Genomic DNA, 25,285 nt, shown 5'->3' with positions numbered 1-25,285 from the left:
ATGGCGGATTGCTCAAACTTAATCTATAAAGTTGATTTTTGGAATGAATATTAGTATGTAGTTTGATTTTCTGTATACACATTTAAAGGAAAATCTGATTTGAAACACAAAAGTGCAATTTGTGGCACTTCAATTTAATAACGGCTAGTGAAACAAAACCTTTCTTCCATTCTCTGGCCATTCGCGACAACCGTTCTCCGTTTATTATTTGACAGGTAGGTATGGCAATGGAGGAAAAGAAAGATTTTTCGTTGGTATGAATTCACAATGCATATCCTTTGCAACCGTGTACAAAAAAAATCAATAAAAATAACAAAGTGTAAAGAATGCATTTGTTTCGGTCGTTACCGAACATTTTGATGTTAGGCCTTGGTTGTGCCCGATAGTACCCAACCGAAGATGGTACTCTGAGCTAGCAAAGGGCCAAACGTGGTGAGCAGAAACCCTGGTAGCATTATTTCCGCATATACGTCTGTCCCTAGCACGAGGCGGATAGGGGCGGATGAATAAAATTGCGGATCCGCCAGACGGAGATGTGCATACGGGGATGCGATGGCGCTGTCGACGCTGGTCGTGGGGGCCATTTGCCGAAAATTGGACACGACCGCCGCATGGGTTGAAATCCGTTTGTTTTGGCCGTGTCTTCCTCGTATGCGTAGTAGGCATCCTGCTTGCCCGCCAATGGTGCTGGTAGGGAGTTGGAGCTCCTGGGCGAGCTCATCCGCAATCACTGTGGTGGGGGAGCATCCATCGATTAAGGCGCGAACGAGGTGTAGCCGCCCCCCTGCTTCTATTTTCACGACCGCGGTGGGGCTGATCGCTACCGTCGGTATCATGGTGGCGGTGGCAGCGGGTGCGGGGCGAGGAGCCCTGCCCGGAAGGTGGACGCTGTGGAGAGCTGCAACGAGCTGTATCGCTGGCTGCGTTCTTGTGTCTGATGATGGGTGTGGTGTCGTTGTTGCAGGCGAAGAGGCCTTGTCTCCGCTCTGCGGTCGCGCGGTTGTTGTCTTCGTTGAGGTTCCTTGGTCTGCCGGCGAAGAGACCGAGTCTCCGCTCGGCCGTCATGAATATGGCGCTGGAATGTCGACGTGTCGTGCTGGAGACGCTTCCCTTCATGCCGCAAAAGCGGTCGAAACGATTTGGCTGCTGGTGTTGTGTTCGGGCGAAGAGACCGAGTCTCCGCTCCGGTTCGGTGGATTCGAGCTGTACGAAGAGGCCCAGTATCCGTTCCAGCATCTGACGCATATAATGATATGGAGTCGTCAATCTGCTCACGGGGTGATTCCAGCTCCTCCTCAACTTGTACACTCCATGGCTTGGAGCGGGCTTCGTGGAGTAGCTGTTCCTCTTCATCAATCGAGGAGAATTGAAGCATCGTGTGATGTTTTTCGCCGCATTTTTTACATCGGCCTTGGCTTGGGCACGCGTTAGAGCGGTGGTCTAGAGCCAAGCAATTTCCACAGCAGCTCCCGCGGATCGCTAAGTACAGACGATCCTTGGGTTTTTGGCCCGAAAGATGGGGCACAGGCGTATGGGATGTTGCTTAAAACAAGCGCGGCATTCCGACGTATAACGCATGACATTCTTGGCAGCATTTCGTTACATAGCGGCAAAGCGACCCATTTTTCTGAAAGAAATGCAATATGTTTGACTGGGTCGAGTCATTCTCGAAAATACGGGGGCGAGTGGTCCCTAATTCTATTATTGGGATTTGGGAAATTTTATTAGCGCGCGCATAAGGGGAACATCTGTCGCCGCTAACAAAAAAATGTTCGTATGTGGCGTGCATTATGAACATGGCCTCTTTCCCCGCATGTAATGTGCCTGGGTCTTTAGTGCCTTATTTTTTTTATGTCGTGTCACCCGTTAGCGTTTTAGTTGCCCTACAAAAATTTGGTCACATAACTTACCCACGCCCCTGCAAATGTGACTATGAATATGACCTATGAACGTAAAATGACTAGTCAAATGACGTGGAATGACGATAGCGTTTTTGCAGGGTGGCCACGGGCACACTTGTGCTGCAGAAAAATGAGCATATACGATTTTCGATTCGCACATTCTGGTACCGAACCGGGTAGAAAGTGTATAGCGTGGGTTCTTTTGAGTCGCTGTGATTTGTGTTGTTGGTGCTAAAAAACCAACAACTTTCCTGCCCGCCGCAAAAAAAATATTTGGACAGCAGAATTTTATGCGATATAAAGGATAAAATCTATATTTTTATTTCGCTGTATCATCGATACTTCTTAAATATGGTTTTTTTTTTTTTTTATATATACATATATAAGTGGAAAGACGGTATTCGGCCACTTATTGATTCTGGTTCGTCTTGTGTGTCCCGAACCATGGCTGTTGACAGGAGGTGTGGGACACCTTACCCAGATCGCGTCCCAAACAATCGGACTTGTTGCGCTTAAGGATCCGAATTCTGATTCCCGTGGATCGCTTCCAACGTGTTCACGTCCGGAGGAAAATGTTGTTCGAGTGGCAACCTTTCTTTGTTCATTCAGAAATGTCATTCATTCATGAAATAGGGATACACACATATTGAATGAATTTCATCCGGACGAGTACAACGTGGTTTGGTAAGTATATTGAAAAATTCTTATAATATCTTCCTCTTTTACAGCTCTTCTAATTTCTTCTTTATTTTTTATTTCGTTTCAGGTATCTATTTAAGCAATGCGCCCAAAAAACAGCAGCACCCGCTGAAAACTCGCCGAAAGACAACCAAAAAAAACGATTGCTCTGCCTGCGGAAAGGGCTCCTCAAACATTTGAGATAACGGGAGAAATCTCGACACTTTCCGAGTGAGTTTTACCCCAGAAGCTGGGCCCATTGAATCCTTACCAACAAAGCATACAAATCAACGCCATGGCCAACGAATCATCGCCGGCACCCTGCTATAATTCAAAACACAACTGGCCACCATATTGCAAGTGAGTAAGATGTTAAAATACCGGTTGTACCGAAAAAAATTTTTTTTTTTTGAGTTCTTGGGTATGCAAATATTCCTTCCTAACCTGTAAAATACAAAACCATTTGAAATGTCTCTCTGGAGTTTGCAAACCGCTTCGATTTCCTGATAGCGTTATTGCTCAGGAAATTGGCTAAAAAACTGCTGCTGGTGGGTTCATTTCAAAGGTAATTTAGGTTCAATAATCATTCGTAAGAGTATGTCCATGCGTAAACGTTCGCAGCCCAATAATGTTTCTAAAAGTCCCCTCTTTGCCTAAACCGCCCTAGTTGTAAAATACCCCAGTTGCCTTATGCAGAGTGCAGTCGTCATTCCAGCCGGCAGCACCAACTGAGCAGCTGTTTGTCTGACAGCTGCTCATATGCGAATTGGCAAATTTCAACAATACGTGCAATACATTTTTAACAAGCAGAGAGAAAAGCAGCTCTTAACTTTGAGCAGCTAATAAAATCTGCGTTTTTCAATTATATCGCGTTCAGAAAACAATCCGAAATGGTTGCGAAGAAGCTCAGGCCAAAGAAGAAGCCAGTTACAAAGAAGGTTGCACCCGCACCGTTGGCCGTCGAGAAACCTGTTGTAAAGAAGGTGGTTAACCAGCTCTTCGAAAAGCGTCCCAAGAATTTCGGCATAGGCCAGAATGTCCAACCTAAACGTTACTTATCTCGTTTTGTAAAATGGCCCTAATATATTCGGGTTCAGCGCCAAAAGGCTGTTTTGCAAAAGTGTTTGAAGGTATCTCCACCAAATCATCAATTTAGATAAAACAACAGCAGTAAAAACATTCAAACTTTTGGAGAAATACTGCCCAGAATCGGCGCTTGCTAAAAAGCAACGTTTGAAGAGGATTGAGGAAGCTAAAACCAAGGGCAAGGATGTACAACCCAAGAAACTCACTTTCGTGCGGTCTGGTACAAATACCGTGACTGCTTGTGGAGCAAAAGAAGGCACAGCTGGCAGTACCAAATTAATGGCAATAGAAAAGTAAATAAAGTAGTTTATACTCGACTTTCATGAAGTAATTTGTTTGCGAACTTTTCGAAAAGAATTGCGTTAAGTTTTTTATAAAAAAAGAGACGTTTTATCTATAGTAAATACACAAAAGTGGCAATAGAGTCAATTTACGTGTCTGCTTCTGCATCTGGATGCAGCTACCTATCAAGTCATTTATCAACTAAAAGTACTCACCACAGCTACGTTTGCCGTAATCATACTGCGCCGGCGTCTCATCCAGACACAATGGGGTGCGCTAGTACTATTAATTGCAGGCGTAGTTATGGTACAACTAGCACAAACGGTCGACGAGACTAAGGTTGGTGGTAAAGAACAAACAAGCGGTCGTGAACAAAATCGTTTACTTGGTTTATGGGCTGCACTTGGTGCTTGTTTTCGATCCGGTTTTGCCGGTATAGATTTTGAAAAAAAATTTCTTAAAGGTGCCGATATATCGGTATGGATGCGTAATGTACAATGAAGTTTATTGAGTGTAACATTCGGTGTACTAACATGTTTCGTTAATGATGGACGTCAAATTTTGAATAATGGTTTCTTCGGTTATGACTTATTTATGGGGTATTTAATATTTTTACAAGATGGTGATGGCCTAATTGTTGCTGTTATTGTTGAATATGCTGATAACATATAAAAAGGTTTTGCCACATCATTAGCAATTGTTATATCGTGTATAGCTTAACTATATATTTTGATTTTAAATTTAACGTTAGGTTTTGCTGGAGGAGCAGGTTAAGTGATTGCATCAATATTCTTAGGGGTCATGATCCTAAAAAATCTGGACAAACAAATTCGACAACGACAGCTCCACAAAGATCGCAGGCCCTTTTAGAGGCTGAGGAAACCCTCTTGCCTAGAGTTTAAAAATAATGGGAGTTCAGTGACACCGTGGGCCAGAGTATGAAGTCGAACATTTTATAAAGTTTTCTTTGCGTCGTGCTCCTCTTCTTTTGTGCCGATTCTCAACAACATCTGCAAGGCAAATGAGTCCTCTTTGAGCGTTTCTCATGGCAGAATTACGCGCGGAGCGCTTGCCAAACAATGCCGAGGAGCGACGCCGCTTAGACAACTTTCCTTCTAATTGAAAAAAAAATTGTTGTTGCAATGATCATTAGCATTTAATGATTCACTGAATGCAAGAGTGCGTTTATCATCGATTGCGGCATGTGTCACTGCCAAATCTTTACGGCGTAGGACGGCTACAATTTTGGGGCCAATAATTTCGCGGAAGCCTAGTAAAGTTGTAAATGCGCTATATCCAACTTTACTCGCTAGTAAACGTCTAAGTGCATGACAAATTTCAAGAATATTCAATTGGGCTGTTGGATCCAATTTATCTGAGGAGCACGGCGTAACTTCAAGCATTGTGGGTAAGCTGATGCAGGACCAATGGTATTTATAAGCAGAGAAACATTGTGAATTTTTAGGCTAATCAGCAAACTTTGCTAATATTTTAATATCGAACAAGGTATGTCCTTGCGATACTCGGATGAAAAGCGCATAGAATCAACGCGTTTCTCCCTTTTTATTGTCAACAAAAATTCATTGGGGATATTTGAAGTTTTATTGGGTGCCGCCGAAACATCATCTGAGTATGTCCAACGATTTGTTAAATCAAACTTATCAGGATTACATGTGGATATTGCTATACTATTTTGTGCTAATAAGGAACGTGCAGCGAAGGAGCTACGTGAATCGATTGATTTCGAAAACGCATTGACCAACATCTCCGGGCCTGCTGAAAAAAAATGTCGCAACACCAATGAGCTCTATAATTTCGGCGCCATAAACCAGTTACAAGAAACCTATCCCTATGTGCAATGGTTGGAGTACACAAACGCTTTATCGCTTTCCGAAACCCAAGTAACAGAAGGTGAACCTGTGAATCTATCAGTGCCTAGTCTCTTCGATGCTTTAGGTCCATTGTTGAAACGTACACCAAATCGTGTAAGTGTCGATTATATGATGTGGCGTATTCACGCTTTCTCTATCGTATTCCTATCGGAACAATTCCGTAAACGTCAATTACAGTATGCAACGGCTTGGTCTGGATGTTCTGTGGCAGATGCAAATCTGCATGAGGGTTCTGGTGACCTCGCTCGGGGTGAGCGAGTGAATTGTGGGATGTTTTTTTGAAAATTTAAAATATATTGGCTCGCATGTCTTTAGGCTCTGTTGCAGATAGCGGATCTGCGTTAGGATTGTTGGATGGCCTTGTTTCGGGTGAAAGAGTGAAATTTGCGTTGACTTTTTGAAATTTGTTTAAAAACTTACTGGGCCGAATGCCTTGGCTTTCTGTGGCAGATGGGTTCCCCTTCTGCGGTAGGCTTTTCTGGTGTCCTCGCTCTGGGGGAGCGAGTGAATTTGGGTGTTTTCTTGTGTCTTCGCTCTGGGTGAGCGAGTGACTTGTGGGACGGTTTCTTCAAGGGGCCCGCGGTTAGTGTCTTCATGAAGCACTGAGTTGTGCCTTTCGGTTTTGCGAGCTTTTGATAAGCTCTCATGCGTCCTCGTGCCTCTCTTTCCCTCTCTCCATTGCCCACCAGTAGCAAGGTGTAGGATTTCCTCCGGTAGACTCGACACGAGACCGGTGGTAAAGAACAAAAAAAGAAGATGTAGGATCGCCCCTCGGTAGACTCGCACCATCACGAGACCGGGAGGTTGAGTATAATTAGGGCCTCGGGAGAGACACAAGCTTACGGATAGCAGGGCATCCCGACGCGTGGTTGAACGCGTCTTTATGTCCCGCGCTCCCTTTCCCCATTGCCATCGCGTAGTACGTTTCACGATTCCCCTCCGGTAGACTCGCACCATCACGATACCGGGGGGTTGATTCGATATATGGCTAGGGAGAAACGCAGGCTTAGGTACGGAGATACACGAAGACGCGGGTTCCTTAATATGCTTTCCATGCTATCACCAACCTTGGGCCTCTGATTTTAGGAGGTCGGGGGAAATAGAAATTGGGTTGATTTTTCTGAAAGGAGGGATATGGAGGAACGGAAGGATTGTTAAGAGGAACTCGTGGTCCTCTCACAATCTATCTCCGTAGGAAGAAGGATCAGTTTGACCAAAGGTCGTCTGACTTGACCCTTCTCGGTTAGGAGGTCGTCTACACGTACTCGGTTATCTTCGCCGGGCTGTACGTTGACGACTCTACCTAACCTCCATTCGTTGGGAAATAAGTTGTCCTCTTTGAGGACAGCGAGGTCTTCCACTTTTATACTTTCTTTGGGATGCTTCCACTTCACTCGTTTTTGAAGTTCGGATAGATATTCCACTTTCCATCATTTGCAGAAAGTGTGGTGGAGGGCTTTCAGTTTCTGCCATCGATTGATCATCGAGGCAGAGCTCTCACTGGCATCTGGTTTTGGCGGAGCCAGTAGGCAGCTGCCCGTTAGGAAATGTCCGGGGGTTAATGGTTCCAGATCCGTTGGGTCATCCGACCCTGGACTGAGTGGGCGCGAGTTGAGGCACGCCTCAATCGGGCACAAAAGGGTTTTGAAGTGTCTTTTGAAGCTCTTCACTCCCGCGTCCCACAAGCCGCCCATATCTGGAGCGCCGGCTGGAATAAAATGCCAAGTTAACGCTTTATGGCTATACGTGGAGACTGTTTTGTCTCGGCTTTCTGCCAGGAAGGCTTTGAATTCCGATCGTAGAGATCTGGAAGCTCCGACAAAGTTCGTACCATTGTCGGAGTAGATGGTCTTCGGACATCCTCTTCTCGCGATAAAACGCGAAAAGGCCGCGAGGAAGCATGGGGTACTAAGGTCACTAGTGGCTTCTAAATGGATGGCCTTCGTGGAGAAACAGACGAAAAGGCATACGTAGCCTTTTGACAGTCGACATCCCCTACCGCGGTAGCTTTTGATGTCGAAAGGCCCCGCAAAGTCTACCCCGGTATTGGTGAACGCGCTGGTAAAAGTAGTCCGTTCGCATGGAAGGGTCCCCATAAATTGGGTCTGAGCCTGCTTTCGGTGAATAATGCAGGTTTTGCAATTGTGGATGACGGCTCTGATAATTGTCTTGACGTTCGGAATCCAATATTGGGTTCGAATAAGACGGAGCATGAGCTGGTTCTCGCCATGCAGGGAGTCATGATGAGCCATCACAACTGTAAGGCGAGACAGCCTACAATTGTAAGGCAAGATGATCGGATGCCGCTCGTTATATGACATGTCTTTTGAAGCACCTAGACGCCCCCCTGTTCTAATAATATCATCTTTGTCGATATAGGTTCCCTATTTTTCAATTTTAAATATTCTGTCCCGTAAAATTTTTTCTGGCAGACTCGTATTAATGCTTGAGTCTTTGCCTTAATCTCATCGGCTGAGATTATACACGACCTTTCGTGGGACATTGCTTTAGTTTTTGGGTGAGTTCGTTTATAAAATCTCCTAACATAGGATAGAACCTTTAAAGCCCTGGGTAAATTTGGGAATCGGTCGAGAATATCTACCTGATCTACTCTTGTCGTGGCATATGTTTGTGCCCTCTTCTCCTCAACGGACTTTTATAGTCGGGCTCTTGTGCAGGCCAGTGGGAATTGTCTTCTTGCAGCCAAGAAGGTCCCTGCCACCACAACGAATTGTTGAACAACTCTGATGCAAGTAGTCCTCTGCTTCCTAGATCCGCTGGATTAGATTCCGAGTCCACGTGAAGCCAGTCCTTGCTACCGACCATATCGATGATCTTAGTGATTCGGTGTGCGACGAAGGTTGACCAGGAACAGGGCGGCTTTCCTATCCATGCGAGTAAGATGGTTGAATCCGTCCAGAGGTGAACTTTTGCTGGTCCCAGATGAATGTTTCGGAATATTGATTCCATGATTTCTGCAAGCAGCACAGCGCCGCATAGTTCTAAACGTGGTAGCGAGATGGTATTCATTGGAGCTACTCTGGTTTTCGCTAAAAGTAAGTGTATGAAAACCTGATCGTCTCTTTTCACGCGCATGTAGATTGCTGCTGCATATGCCTTTTCCGATGCATCGCAAAAACCATGTATTTCGATGTCGTCTTCGGGCGTAAAATTTACCCATCGCGGTATCCTAATGTTATATATTTCGTTATAGTGTTGGGTGAAATTTTCCCACCGTTCTAAGGTAGTTGGGGAGACAGGCTCGTCCCACCCGGTGCCCTCTAACCAGATATTCTGCATTAGTATTTTTGCCACTATGACCATTGGTGCAAGCCAGCCTAAAGGGTCGAAAAGTTTGGCTATAGCGGATAGGATTGCGCGTTTGGTGTTGTTCTCGCCATTCCCTAAAAATCCTGCTGTAAAGTAAAACATGTCTAAGTGCGCGTTCCATCGTATTCCGAGTGCCTTCACCGAGCTAGCCTCTTCAAACGCTAGGAAGTCCTCGCTAAGCAAATCTGTTTTGGGTATGTCCTGAAGGATTTCCTCACAATTTGATGTCCATTTGCGTAATGGAAAGCCAGCTGAGTGTAATGCTTCGCGAATCTCGTTTCTTGCTCTGATGGTTGACGCTATTGTATGTCCTCCAGATAAAACGTCGTCGACATACATACTTTCTCGTAATATACTCGATGCTATTGGGTGCGTATTTTCTACATCATCAGCCAGTTGTAGAAGTGACCGTATCGCGAGGTAGGGGGCGCAGTTTACACCAAATGTGACAGTCTTTAGTTCGCAAAGACTGATGGGTTCGTTGGGAGATGTTCGATGGACAATTCTTTGAAATTTGGCGTGATTATCGGTCACCCAAATTTGCCTATGCATCTTTTCTATGTCACTATTAAAGACATAGCGGTACAGTCTCCAACGTAGAATTAAAATAGGCAAGTCTGCTTGGAGTACCGGACCTTGGTGGAGTATGTCGTTTAGACTAATGCCATTTGCTGTCGGACTTGACGCGTTGAAGACGACGCGCACTTTGGTAGTGGTACTTTCTGCTTTTACAACGGCGTGGTGGGGCAGGAAATAACTATCGGAATCGTCGGATGGAATATTGTTTTTGATTTTTCTCATATGTCCAAGCGTTTCGTATTCGGATAACACCCGAACATACTCTTTCCCTAACTCTTGGTTTTTCAGTAATCGCCCCTCATTTCTGAAGAATTGTGAACATGCGCGCTTTAGGGACGGTCCTAATTTAATATTCTCAGGGTAATCCTGCCTGAATGGTAGCGAAACTGTATACCTCCCATTTTCATCACGTTTTGTCGTTTCCTTAAACAGTTGTTCACAATATCTTTCTTCTTCATTAAGCATTTTATTTTTGGGAACATTTTCTATCTCACAGAAAGCTTTTAATTTGTTGTCCAACGCAACCTCGTTATAAAATGACATGATGCTCTTCGTTGGACTCGGTGCTTCGATGCGACCGGTTAATATCCAACCGAACACTGTCTCTTGGGCCAAAAGTGTATTTAGTACATTCTTTTTCAGACCGCTCAGTATAATTTTATAATGTCTCCTCCAAGTATGAGGTCTACGTCTTCGTTGATGTAGAACCTCTTGTCTGCCAACACCAAGTCTGGGAATACCTGCATAGTCATGGCGTTGATATGGCAGGATGGAAGATTCCCAGTGAGTTTGGTTAGGACTAGAACGGGTGTAGTCAGGCTGAAGCAGGCATCCACTGGTGAACGTAATTCAATTTTGGATGCCTCTTTCACCTGAGCTGACACCGCATTTGTGATGCCTGAAACTTGGGCATGCATTTTCCTCGCTGGCAAATTGATTCTGCGTTTCAGTCTTTCAGTTATAAAGGAACATTCAGACCCTGGATCAATTAATGCCCGCGCGGAGAAGTCGGTACCATTATGGTGGGTGTGTACGCGAGCAGTTCCTAATAGCACACGTGTGCTGGAATTCGTATGACAGGATGTCACATTTTTGTTCCCGTTTGAACCTGGTTTTTCTGATTCCTGACTCGCTAATGCCTGTCTAGAAGTAGAGGGCCTATTATCGTAGGAGTTTTGGTGCTGGTTGTAGGTGGTGTTTTTCTGTAGGGTATCCGCATGCAGGAGCGTATGGTGACGAGAGTGGCACGTATTGCAGTTGTAGGAACTGGTGCATCTGGTCACTGTCAACAGGAATTTATCCATATCCTCCCACTTGGATATGTCCATTTTATGATCTATACTTTGCTCCCATAGAGCCAACGTGCTCTCTGGTAGCTTGGTTGAGCAGAGATAAGTCAGGATTGCATCCCAATTGGAAGTGTCAATTTTGTGGCATTTGAGGGACGAAATACAATTATTTATATCACTTTGCAGCTTTTTTATCGAACTGCCACACTCACTTTCTACCTTTTTTAAGTTAAATAAAATTTGTAGTTGTGTATTAACTAAGATACGTTTGTTTTCGTATCTTTCACACAAGTTCTTCCAGGCCATTTCGAAACCTTCATTTGTGAGAGGGCATTTTTTAACGATATCTTTTGCTTCGCCCTGCGTTTTGTTGTTGAGATGGAATAACTTTTCCACCCCTTTCAAACTAGAATTGTTTATATATATTGCCGTGAACAAGTCGCGAAAAGTTGGCCAAGACAGATAATCCCCTTTAAAAACTTCCGTGTCACAAGCAGGGAGGCGAATTTTATGCACATGAGGTTCTTGCTCAGGGTTGACGTTCTTTTCATCCTTCTTGTATTTTTCTGCCTCAGCAGATATAGACGCTGAACATCGCACGTAGATTGCGTATGCTGCCTTTTGCTTCTTTCTGATCGCCATAACGTCATCCGCTGACACCTCATCAGATCCCAATAGCGAATCAAACGCAGACTTTACCTTCTTCCACAAGAGCCGCAACTCTTCCTGCTGTATTGCAAGGGTGTGTTTGCTATGGATTCTGTTAAACGGATGTAGGTTTCCATAGTTTTATTTACGTTTATTAACGAGAAAATTGCCGATTATAGAAATGGAACGCTTTAGAGTAAAAATACTTGCCCAGCTGTAAATAAACACTATTGAAATTCGAAGTTTATTATTTATTTTTTTTTTTTTATTGCAGAATTTTTCAGAGTAGCGACAACGAAAAAAGTGTTTCTTTTAAGGACCTTTTGTCACAGCAGCGACAATAGCAAAAGATTTAATGTACAAACTTTTTGTCTCAGCGGCAACAACAAAAAAAGGGGACCACTCGCCACCTCCACAGATAATGGGTGTATTTTTGGAAAAGTGAAAAAGTGCGTGCGATATTCGAAACCAAGCGCAAAAAAAGTGTAAAAAGTGTTTAAAAAGTGAAGTGAGCACTGGATTAATTAATTAAATTGAACTTAATTTCGTGTTTGTGATGTGCAAAAAAAAACAACACAAAACTATTTAGTATGGTGCGGAAAATGAGGTTAGGTTACCCTCTTCCTTGTGTTGTGTCTGGAAAACCTTACCACTGGTGGGGGGATAGACCAGATAATCACAAGGATCGAAATAAAATTAATAAACCAAGTGATTTAATTTTTGAAATTGGAAAGAAAAAATGGTACTCACTCAATAATTTCACTTTTTCACTTCTTTTTTTGATTTTAATTTTTCGCGCACTACACGGGGTTTTTTCCTTTATTTTGCAACAAAACAACACTCAAAAAAAAAGTGGCAAGAAATATAACACTTACTTCTTATTGGTATTTGTGCTGGAAAAGTTGATTGTGCTGTGCTGTGATTGGCTAATATGCTGTGGCTCTGGTCACCTATGTACAATAAACTCCAACTTTTTCCTTGTAAATTTTCGGCTGCTAATATCGCGTTGTATAATATGTAACTTCCAAACTTCTTTGTTATGTTCTGCTGGGATATGCTGTGGCAAATAAATTCTCGTGGCAAACCTTTGGCAAATTTGATAGTAGGCAAATGTTGTGTGTTGTGGACTGTATAACAAAAGGCGCTTTTAGTTCCTGGTTAGGAGGACCAATGTTCGGCCTGAGTGCGTCTGGAACCGGCAGTGGGTAGGCGCACACGGGTCGATCTCGGGTTGATAGTGCTCTCGAAAGAAAGTAAAAGAACAAAACGCAAAGAGGATTTCCTCGTTATAATAGTGTTTTAATTAGAGTGTAGGAAAATATATACAAGGATACAATATTAACTTTGAGTGTAAAAATGATGACGGTGATACTCGGCGATGTGTGCTGGTTGGCGGTCGATCGAAAAAGAGGCCGGTTGTGCCGTTGATGACAACCGCTAAGCCGCGAAAAAGTCCTCCGGTATTAAGGAGGGGAAGAGCCACACACACAACCACCCTTACGTATACGTGCATGGGTGCTGACAACCTGCACACACACGCACCTGCATGTGTATGGAACGCATGCTTGTGCATGCATGCACACAAATGCGGCGTGGGTGTGGGTGGCTGGAAATATTATTAAAACATTACGGAGGGGCGCCGTCAATCAGGTAAAGTTAGGCGTTGGGCCTAAACAGAGATAAAAGACTAGAACACTGATATTGGAGTTGACTGGTAACAATCTGTTCAAAGATTTTAGGAATGGCTGAAAATTTATCAATACCCCTGTATTTTTCAACTTTAGAGCTACTACCTTTTTTATGCAGGGGTATAATAACAGACTGTTTGCAAAGTGCCGGGAATGACGCAGATCCCAGAGATAGCTCAAATAATTTTAAAATAGGTGCATACATGTTTTCGGCGCAGTACCCAAGCACGTAACTAGGAACACCGTCCGGTCCCGGAGAAAAGGTGGGCTTCAAAGATTGAAGACTCTGAAGAACAATATTACCATCAATAGCAGGATTCCTAATGGAATTCGAGCTATCTAAGCGATAGGGATATTGACCGGAATGAAAACCACTGGATGAATACGTGGACTTAAAAACTCAGAAAATAGTTCAGCAACGTCGTCATCAGTGGAAGCTTTTTTACCTCCAAAGGTTAATGAGGAAGGATACCCAGAAGTTTTCCGCTTTGAATTTACGAAACTGTAAAACTTTTTTGGATTTCTAAAAAATTGGGCTTTACAACAACTCAAGTAATTTTTATAACAAAGCTGATCAAGATGGTGAAATTTAGAACGAGCTATTAGATATTTAGAGAGGTCTGCAGATGCTCCAGATTTCTTAGCCTAGATTTAATGTTATTAAATCTGATAAGTTGCCTTGAAAACGAAGGGGGCTTATTCGAACATAGGGTATAGCGAGAAGGAATGCAGGTATCAAAGAAGCCATTAAGCGTACTGTAAAATATAGAGATAGCCGAATCGACATCAATGCAAGCATAGAGATCCGACCAATCATGGGAAGCCAACAGATCATTGAGCATAATGAATTTCGCTTTGTAGAAGCATCTAGATCGGGGACGAGACTGTACTTGAATCCTACGCGGTAGGCTGATATCAAGCGATATCTCTAGCGTAGGGTGAAGAGGGTCTTCTGGAAGGGATAAAGGTGGTATTTGCGTAAGGGCAGTACCCATCGAGCCATCCACAAATACTAAATCCAGCATTTTATTTCCACTATTTGGAACATTGTTAATCTGTAAAAGAGATGAGTCTAACAAGCAATTGAGAAACCCATGTTGAGCAGTGGGAGTTAAAAAGTTTGAATCACTTATATTAACCCAACTAACTGTTGGCAAGTTAAAGTCACCAACAACAACAAGTCGATCGTTATCTCCCAACTGCGAATGCAAATCGCAGATGGCCGAGCTATGACTAGCATAAACATCCATATCCGAACGAGGTGGTATATACGAACAGCAAACAATTACGTTATAGCTACCGAATGAAAGCCTAACTGCTATGAATTCGATATGAGAGATATTGTCCAGCGAAATCTACTCAGATGATAGGTTAGATTCAACAGCAATAAGGACACCTCCCGCTCTAGAGATGCGATCACGCCGATAAACAGCATATTTATTTGCAAAAACCTCAGAATTGTAATTATCAGGCTTTAGCCAGGTCTCCATAAAAGCTACAGCTTGTGCAGAAAATTTGAAAGAATTAAGGAAGAATGGAAAAAGTTTTGATCGTAAACCACGGAAATTTTGGTAATTAGTGAGAAGACGGGACAGATCAGCAATTATCTTTGTGTTGTTATTACTGTGTTCGTCATACCGTTTTTTGGCTGTAATAAAACAGGTTCGGCCCTCGCCTTTCTTGTGAACAAGTGAACCACAGTATGCTTAGGCCAAAAAGAGGAATCAAGTACCTTATAGAAATATTCATCTGAAAGCGATATTTTAAATGAGGAGGTGTCTCTCTTATATTTAAAGTTAAATTTATACACATTGATGTTACTAGTGGGTGCAACACCAAGTTTAGAGCAAACGTAATGAGCAATATCATTTTCGGTAGTCGAGGCGTGTAATCGGGACACAAATACAGCCCTACGAGGTGGCACGGCAGTCACCTGCAAAGGAGTAGCGGATAGCGCACCAGAGAGATGGGAAGGTGCGGCCGTTATAGACAGTTGACATAAAACGCATTGCTTGACCTAGCGTTGGTTATCGAGGCCGTCAAAGAAGTACTATTTTTTTCAGGTGCACTTGTATCGCCAGCAACAACCCCAATATCGGTAACTGTGATTGTTGGAGCTAAAGATACCGGTGGAGGATGAATTGGGGAGTCCAGCGAAATTAACATTGGTGACGTAGAATAAACAGCCGCAAAGGTACCTCTATTAGTTCGTGCATCGTTTAATTTGCCAGAAATCGTCTCACAGGAAGTCTCGACACAGAGCCTTGTGGAGATTTCTGAGCTGCATTGTTCATAACATCTTTGGTAAGCCTGTTCGTATCAGTCAACGCGGTTGAAGGGACATTCGTAGGAGGACAGCTTTGCCCCTGTCTCGAAGACAAGTTGGAATCATTGTTGGGCACACATATCTTCCGTTTTGGGGATTCAGATATCACTTTCAATTTTTTAAAGTGAGCCTCCATCGTTTTGAATCTTTCGTTAAGGTCACGAAAACCAATAAACATGTTGTTGAACTCTTTCTGAGTCTGCCTCATAAAAGCTCGCATGTCATTTTCTACGGAACGACAATCATGACATGTCCAGTTCAGTCCAATTTTGCTGGATCAACCACCCGACCACCTATGTGAGAGAAACCGGCACAGATAACAGAGCCAACAACAAACATAAGTATCACCACGGGAAATTTTCTTTTGATTGGTGCACTTCTTGACACAGCAATCCAACATAATTGCAAAGTTAAACAAACCCAAAAGAAAAATAGGCAAAAGAAACTATAAATATAAGATAAATTGAACAGCTGTTCAAAAATATGGGTGAGAGTTATTTTGGAGCACTGGATGCAAATCGCAAGACAGCGTATAGCTAGCAGCGAACACAACAGAAAGCAAAAAGGGCACACAATGACTTGCTAATAGCAGCTACCAAAAAAAGGTATGCAGTTATCACAAATTTTTGTGAAAATCTATGATCTATGAACACACAGACTGAATGTTTAAATTGCATAAAAAGCCGCTATGTATATTGCACTGTGTAAAGATTTAATACGAAATTAAACTTGTAAACTGTTTTTTATTATATTAATGAATATTTATAAAAGATAAAATTTGTTTGCAAAGTAAAAAGAATAACAATCCGAAGAGCGATCAAAAACACGTCCGCGCACGGCAAGGTTACCAGATACATTTGGATAAGTATATATGCACGTATGTATGTATGTACATATATTGCCAGGCAATTCCTAGTCTTGCAAAATTAGAAGAGGAATTGGCGATAACAAACGAAATAAGAATAATATATATATATAAATACAAACTTCACAAACATACATCTGCACTTACATAACTTTTTTTGAATATACACATAAATTGCTTTTTCTTTGATGACCCACTTTTGCTTTGTACAAAATTGATTTTGGATTTACTTGTGCGATTGCGCTAGGTCAGGGATTAGGGTTTTTGAATTTTTTGTTTGCCCTTTTATTGTACTTTGACTGAATTTTGTATCTGTAGATTTTAAGATAGGAGTTGGTAGGATGAGACATTAGGGTTGTTCATAAATAATTTTTTTTATTTGTTTTCTTTTTCTATTTTTGTTTTTTTTTTGTTTTTCTTTACAAATAATTGTATTGTATTGAATTGAATTCGTAGGTTTTTATTTTGTTTACCTTTTAAATTTTAATTATAATCGATCTTCGTATTGTTTCAATAATATCGGTTTTGCATTCTATAGGATAGATAGATTTAGGGTATAGATCTGAGCCAAATTAAATTGTTAGTAAAATTGTATTATGTATGGATGAAAACATTGATTTTTAATAATGCAGCGATAAGTTAAAATTTTTGGTGTTGGTGCTACGATTGCGCGTGGTAAGGTAAGGTGAAAGTGAGTGTTTAAGGAAAATGACTAAGTGACAGGGGACGGACCAATGTCAGCGTTTAGTGTGCTGTAAGGAAATAGGAGTCAGCAAAGCGCCCATGGTTCAGCGCAAGTTGCGCTGAGGAGGGTAGGAAGACTCCAACTGACAGGACAAGCCTTCATATTTTTCTGCCCCTTATGCTTTCCCCCTTTCAACTTTCCCCTCACGTCTATTTCTATCTTCTTTCAGTTTTCCTTTTACTACACATGCAGGTATGAACCCTTTTTGTTCATGTGGCTGCGGGCGAGGATGGTGGTATAATACCCCTCCCAATCTGAGGAGCTAGCCTGGGATGCAAGCATACCTGCTTGCCCCCGCTCCTCACCACTCCAAACAGTCAGCCACGTATTAGGTTAAAATATTTAAGTTTCCAATATTCGGCCACACCTTGATGTGGGGGCAGCGTGCTCCGCCTACTACAATGAGCGAATACTGCTAGTCGACTTTTAATAGTCGTCTAGTGACATATTCGAATAGTCGGGCTAATCGACTAATCGAATATCAAGAGCCCTAATTTGAACCCGCACTCCTACGATGGTTGAAGTGTTACAAACGCATTCAGCCACGTCATGCCTTAGTTGTTGTAAACTTTATACCAATTGCCTTCCTTGCATATTTTATTCTTTTGCAGAGTACATACTTTGTATGTAATCATGTGTTAAAGGTATGCTTGTTGGAAGGCAGTTGGGATAAAGCTTACAACAACTAAGGCATGACGTGGCTGAATGCGTTTGTAATACTTAAACCATCGTAGGAGTGCTGGTTCAAATCCCACTCCCAGGAGAAAAGGCTTTGAAGAGATTTACATGGTATAATCGAAACAGCAGTCGCCTTGTCCGCTCTGAGCTCACGTTATTTAAATTTTCCCCAAATTGTTAAATAAATTATAAACTAAAAATTACTTCAAATAAATGTTTTCATACATTTAAAGCAATAAGGGCAACCCCCGCTTAATTCATACAAATGGACAACATTGATTAATTTTTTGTAGTTCTATAAATAGAAGAAACCGCCACAACAACAAGCATACCTTTAACACATAATTACATACAAATATGTACTGTGCAAAGGAATAAAATATTCAAGGAAGGCAATTGAAATAAGGCATGACGTGGCTGAATTAATTTGTAACTCCAGAGCAGTGGCATATCCAGGATTTTGCCATGGGGCGGGTGGTAGGTCGGGGGTTGGGAGGGGTGAGCAATAATTTATTTTAGGTTAAATAGAAATTAAGACACACAGTAACTAGGTTTACCATCTGTGTGTATTTCTTTATAAATAAGCAATACTTACCATCATATACATACATATACTTATGCAAAATCGTTTACTTCAAGGGAAATACTTGCATTATTACAATTAAATTGTGTTATTATTCATTTATTTCAATTAAATTGAAACGCTTTATTTGAAACTTTAATTCTGTTTGTTATAAAACGAAATTTAGTCTTCGCTCCTTAACAGTCAATCTCTCAATAATTTCTTCCGGTGTTATTGGGATATCGTGATGAATCGCCAACATTGTCAAACCATTCAACCGCTCCTTACATGGAAATAAAAAAAAGCTAAGATATTAGTCTATGTAAAGCAATGTAGTAATATTTCAAATACCCGTAGAATTGCGAAGATAAGTCTTTAATCTTTTAAGGGTTGGAAATATACGCTCTGATGTGGAATTGGAAACGGGGAGTGTTGCAAAAGTTTTAAGCAATTGAAATAAGTTATTAAATGACGTTTTGTCGCAGCTTTGAAGTGCGTCCAGCGCAGTTTATGGTGAAAGATTTTGTCGCTTTAAAAACGCCCTCCATATATTGGATTCTGCAACAATATTTTTACTTTGAATGTACGGCTCATAAACTGACCTAGTTTCAATAAGTTTGCGTCATTAACATCAGTACGGTTAGCCGAAAAAATTGAAGCAAATCCTTTGAAGATTATTTTATGTTCATTGAATCGAGTATTAATTTCCATTATTATATGGTCAAGAAATGGGTAAAAGACCGATACTTGAAATAATCAGCTAGATATTGTGGAACTTGCCTGCTTGTTGAGGGCTCACAACGTTCTAAATTGGCATCTGTGCACACTGCTTCACTGCAATGCTCCGACCTATTTTCACTTTGAATCTTCACACTCTTTTTTAGATCAGGTTCACTTTTAGATGGGCTTTTGCCCAGCTTAAAAAAATTTCTAATATCCATCTTTAATTATTTTTCTCAGTTTCACACGTTTTGATTATTTTAATGAGCAGCTACAGGGTTGTATTTCAAAATATGAGGATGCCAGATGTACTTGATAACTTTTGAAAAGTGAGGTATCGTTATGTATCAAAAATCACGAATCTTAATTCATTACCAGTATTTACATACAATAATCTTTTTTTGCTAAAATACGTGCACTTTTGATTTAAAATATTTTGAAATTGTTGAAGTTATTATATCGTTGGTTCCATGGAAGACTATCTCAGTTCGCTTATTTGCGCCGAAGACAAACTCAGTTCATTTTGTTTTTTAAAGCTAACACCTTTCGCTTGTTTGCTAATTTTGTATTATTTAGTTTAATTTTACTTATTTTTTCATTATTTTATTTTGTTTATTTTTGTGTTACTTACTTAGGTTTTTATCAATTTTTTTTATTAATTTTTTAAATAAAAATAAATAAAATAACAAAACTAAACAAAAATAAAATAAAGTAAAATAATACAAAAATAAGTAAAATTAAACAAAAAAGTACAAAATTAGCAAACAAGCGAAAGGTGTCAGCTTTTCATAAATCAAAACGAACTGAGATAGTCTTCGCCGCAAATAAGCGAGTTGAGCAAGTCTTCGACACAAATAACAAACTGAGATAGTCTTCGTTGGGACCAACGATATGGAATTTCATAAGTACTGTATACTTATTGACAAAATTAAACATTAATATTACCTTCCCACGTACGTACTTTTGATTTTCTCTTGTATTTTTTTGCTAGAGCAGAATGAAAATTGGTATTTCTAATATAAATTACAAAGTAAAATAAGAAGTTGATCGACGAAAGGGGTGATCTGTCCCTCCCCCCCCCCCCCCCCTCCTATCTATCGGAAACTTCGTTGAGTCAGACTCCTCAGTGGAAAAATAAAAGCCATTAAATGTACCAAGTATAAACGTTACAATGGCACAAACAATGGTAGATTTCATTAAAACTGCTTCGTCAGTATTACCCGAGTTTGATGGTAAACCGGAAAATCTGCATAGTTTGAAGCTTTAATCTATTAAATTGAGTAAGATATTACAAAAATCCTCTTTTTCTAAAAAATCGGTTGTATGGAGGATATATGCTATAGTGGTCCGATCCGGCCGGTTCCGACAAACGTCTAATCGGACACCCAAATACACCTGCTCACCAAATTTTATCAAGATATCTCAAACAGACAGACGGACAGAAGGACAGATCAACTCAACTCTTCATTCTGATTATTTCGGTATACTTAATGGTGGGTCTATCTATTTTCCTTTAAGGACTTACAATTTTGAGTTTCGTGTCGAAATTAATATACGATTTCATTTTCATGAAAGGTATAAAAATAGGTAGGTACTTTGTGTGAGGATGCAAAGCTTCACGTTTTTTGTGGTCTGCATGTAAAAACTACGACTACGAATCACGTATTTCAAAAATATATTAAGTAAACGTAGCTATTTGATGAAACTTGATGAATTTTGAAGCTTCTATCCGTAAAAAAGAGGCAAAAATGACAGTTTGTATGAAGTATATAATATATATACCACCGATATCTATGATTTTTTCAGACAACAATATATGCCATATGCGTAAGCGTTTGGTGAAATTAGAGGCTTCTAGCTGTTAAAATGGGGCTAAAATTGTGAAAATATATATATATACCATATATATATATACTATATATAGCACCATATAGCCCCGTGCAATTCGGATTTCGATCCAGACTCTCAACAGAGGACGCTCTACTAGATTTCTGCTCAAAGGTGTACAAAGCCCTAGATAGTAAAAGTAACTGTGCTGGTTTATTTATCGACATAACAAAAGCTTTTGATATGGTAGACAGGAATATACTTCAGGAAAAAATACATAGTGCAGGTTTTCGTGGCTTTATGTACAAATGGTTTACATCTTATCTTTCTAATAGAATACAAAAAGTTAAAGTGGGTAGTTACTACAGTAGCCTGCAGGAAGTTAATCTGGGCGTACCCCAAGGCTCTGTCCTTGGCCCGGTACTGTTCCTCATTTATATTAATTCAATTTTTTCAATTCCATTGAAGGGCAAATCGACTGCCTTTGCAGATGATCTTGCCATTGCGTATAGTACAACGAGTTACTTCGAACTAATATGTGATATTAGCCACGATGTACATATGCTGAGGACTTGGTTTGCTTTACACAAGCTACTAGTTAGTAATAAAACGAAGTTGATGTATTTTAGCATTGCTCCCAAAGAATTTGAGGCTTGTTATCTTTTTTTTCATTCAGCAGAATGCGCACGTTTTAACATGCATCATATGGCGTGCACTTTGAATGGCACGAAAAGTTCATTTGCAACCAACGTTAAATGCAGTGATAACTGCTTCAGGATTGATGTTGTTGAAAATTTCAAATACCTAGGTATTATAATCGATAATCATTTAAATTGGTCTGCACACATTCAGAAACTAAAACATTACTTTCTGTTAACTTCCCGTCACTTCTATCGTCTCAAAAAGTGTTGCACTATGTCCACTCTAAAAGCTGTTTACTATGGTCTAGTCCAATCGAAACTTCAATATGGGATTACCTGCTGGTGTGGCGCCTCGGCTAGTAAGTTGTCACCCATTGTAACACTCCAAAAGTGAATTATAAGACGCATATGTGGCGCAAACTACAGGTCTCACGATATGATATCCTTTAGGAGACTAGATATACTACCATGTCGTTATCTATATTTATTTAAAGTCCTAAAAACGTTCTTTATTAGATCGGGGTACTTAGAAAGTTATCCTTCTGAAGTCTACAACCTTAGCAGCAATCTGTTTCCATCGGTACAAATCCCGCATTCTAGGACATCTCACTTCAGAAGTTTTTATACATACACGTCGTGCAAAATGTTCAACACTGTCCCTACTTCTGTACAAGTTATAAGAAATCCTAACCTATTTCAAAATAAAATAAAAATGTATCTGCCTTGCTGAGGACGTTGTTGTAAGCCATATCTAACTTTTGTAACTATATCAACTGTTTCTCTATGGGAACCTTAACTAATTAACGAATTGCCAATTGTTTCTCTATCGTAATCTTAACTAATTATCTGAATTATTATGAGTTTATTCTATAATATTATTAAAAACTATACACCCACACTGAAAAAGAATTTTACTATGTGAACTGGAATTTAATACTATTTTAAAAATTTAATATAAAAAATGCCATGTACTTTTCTAATGCTATAGAGTAATAGAATGTGCTCTTTCAATATTGTAATTTATTTAAAATATGCATTAAGAAATGTTTAATAAATAAATAAATAAAAAATAAATAATAAATAATATTATACTATATATACCACCGATCTGTATGATTTTTTCAGACAACAATATATGCTATATACGTAAGCATTCGTTGAAATTTGTAGCCTCTAGCTCTTAAAATAGGGCAGTAATTCGAAAAGTTTCTTATCTGAACAATCGGTTGTGGGGATATATACTACATATACGACCGATCTCATCAATTTTTTCAGACAACAATATGTGCAATATACGAAAGTATATGGTGAAGTTTGAAGCGTCAATCTGTTAAATTTAGTAAGATATTACAAAAATCCTCGTTTTCTGAAAAATCGGTTGTATGGAGGATATATGCTATAGTGGTCCGATCCAGCCGGTTCCGACAAATGTCTAATCGGACACCCAAATACACCTGCTCACCAAATTTTATCAAGATATCTCAAAAATTGAGGGACTAGTTTGCATACAAACAGACAGACGGACAGACGGACAGACAGACAGACGGACATGGCTAAATCAACTCAGCTCTTCATTCTGATAATTTTGGTATACTTAATGGTGGGTTTATCTATTTTCCTTTAAGGACTTACAATTTTGGGTTTCGTGACGAAATTAATATACCATTTCATTTTCATGAAAGGTATAAAAATAGCTAGGTACGTTGTGTGAGGATGCAAAGCTTCACGTTTTTTGTGGTCTGCATGTAAAAACTACGACTACGAATCACGTATTGCAAAAATATATGAAGTAAACGTAGCTATTTGAAGAAACTTGATGAATTTTGAAGCTTCTATCCGTAAAAAAGGGGCAAAAATGACAGCTTGTATGAAGTATATAATATATATACCACCGATCTCTATGATTTTTCAGACAACAATATATGCTATATACGTAAGCATTTGGTTAAATTTGAAGCTTCTAGCTGTTAAAACGGGGCAGAAATTGCGCAAAGTTTCTTATCTGAACAATCGGTTGTATGAGAAATATACTATGTATACCACCGATCTCAATGAATTTTTCAGACATCAATATATGCTATACACGTAAGCATTTGGTGAAATTTGAAGCTTCTAGCTGTTAAAATGGGGCCGAAATCGCAAAAAAAAATATATATACTATATATATATACTATATATACCATCATATACATATTATATATATCACCGATCTCTATGATTTTTGGCACAACAATATATACTATATACGTAAGCAATCGGTGAAATTTGAAGCTTATAGCTGTTAAAACGGGGCAGAAATTGCTCAAAGTTTCTTATCTGAACAATCGGTTGTATGAGATATATACTATGTATACCACCGATCTCAATGATTTTTTCAGACATCAATATATGCTACACACGTAAGCATTCGGTGAAATTTGAAGCTTCTAGCTGTTAAAATAGAGCTAAAATTGCGAAAATATATATATATATATACATACTATATATATATACTATATATACCACCATATATATACTATATATACCACCGATCTTTATGATTTTTTCAGACAATAATATATACTATATACGTAAGCATTCGTTGAAATTTGAAGCCTCTAGCTCTTAAAATAGGGCAGTAATTACGAAAAGTTTCTTATCTGAACAATCGGTTGTGGGGGATATATACTATATATACGACTGATCTCATCAATTTTTTCAGAGAACAATATGTGCAATATACGAAAGTATATGGTGAAGTTTGAAGCGTCAATCTGTTAAATTGAGTAAGATATTACAAAAATCCTCTTTTTCTGAAAAATCGGTTGTATGGAGGATATATGCTATAGTGGTCCGATCCGGCCTTTTCCGACAAATGTCTAATCGGACACCCAAATACACCTGCTCACCAAATTTTATCAAGATATCTCAAAAATTGAGGAACTAGTTTGCATACAAACAGACAGACGGACAGACGGACAGACAGACAGACGAACATGGCTAAATCAACTCAGCTCTTCATTCTGATAATTTCGGTATACTTAATGGTGGGTCTATCTATTTTCCTTTAAGGACTTACAATTTTGGGTTTCGTGACGAAATTAATATACCATTTCATTTTCATGAAAGATATAAAAATAGCTAGGTACGTTGTGTGAGGATGCAAAGCTTCACGTTTTTTGTGGTCTGCATGTAAAAACTACGACTACGAATCACGTATTGCAAAAATATATGAAGTAAACGTAGCTATTTGATGAAACTTGATGAATTTTGAAGCTTCTATCCGTAAAAATGGGGCAAAAATGACAGCTTGTATGAAGTATATAATATATATACCACCGATCTCTATGATTTTTTCAGACAACAATATATGCTATATACGTAAGCATTTGGTGAAATTTGAAGCTTCTAGCGGTTAAAACGGGGCAGAAATTGCGGAAACTTTCTTATCTGAACAATCGGTTGTATGAGAAATATACTATGTATACCACCGATCTCAATGAATTTTTCAGACATCAATATATGCTATACACGTAAGCATTTGGTGAAATTTGAAGCTTCTAGCTGTT

At 39.9% G+C, this 25,285-nt stretch overlaps 2 pseudogenes; both read left to right on the top strand.

Annotated features, from left to right (window-relative positions):
- The first annotated feature begins 3,469 nt into the window (after positions 1-3,469).
- LOC137234894 (large ribosomal subunit protein eL8-like) lies at positions 3,470-3,945 on the top strand (annotated as a pseudogene).
- A 42-nt stretch (positions 3,946-3,987) lies between these two features.
- LOC137234893 (UDP-N-acetylglucosamine transporter pseudogene) lies at positions 3,988-4,849 on the top strand (annotated as a pseudogene).
- The last annotated feature ends 20,436 nt before the right edge of the window (positions 4,850-25,285 follow it).

The sequence above is a fragment of the Eurosta solidaginis genome, chromosome X, assembly GCF_040869045.1.
Source record: "Eurosta solidaginis isolate ZX-2024a chromosome X, ASM4086904v1, whole genome shotgun sequence".
Lineage (NCBI taxonomy): Eukaryota > Metazoa > Arthropoda > Insecta > Diptera > Tephritidae > Eurosta > Eurosta solidaginis.
Note: the sequence above shows the minus strand (reverse complement) of the source record. Positions and strands in the feature narration are given on the sequence as shown.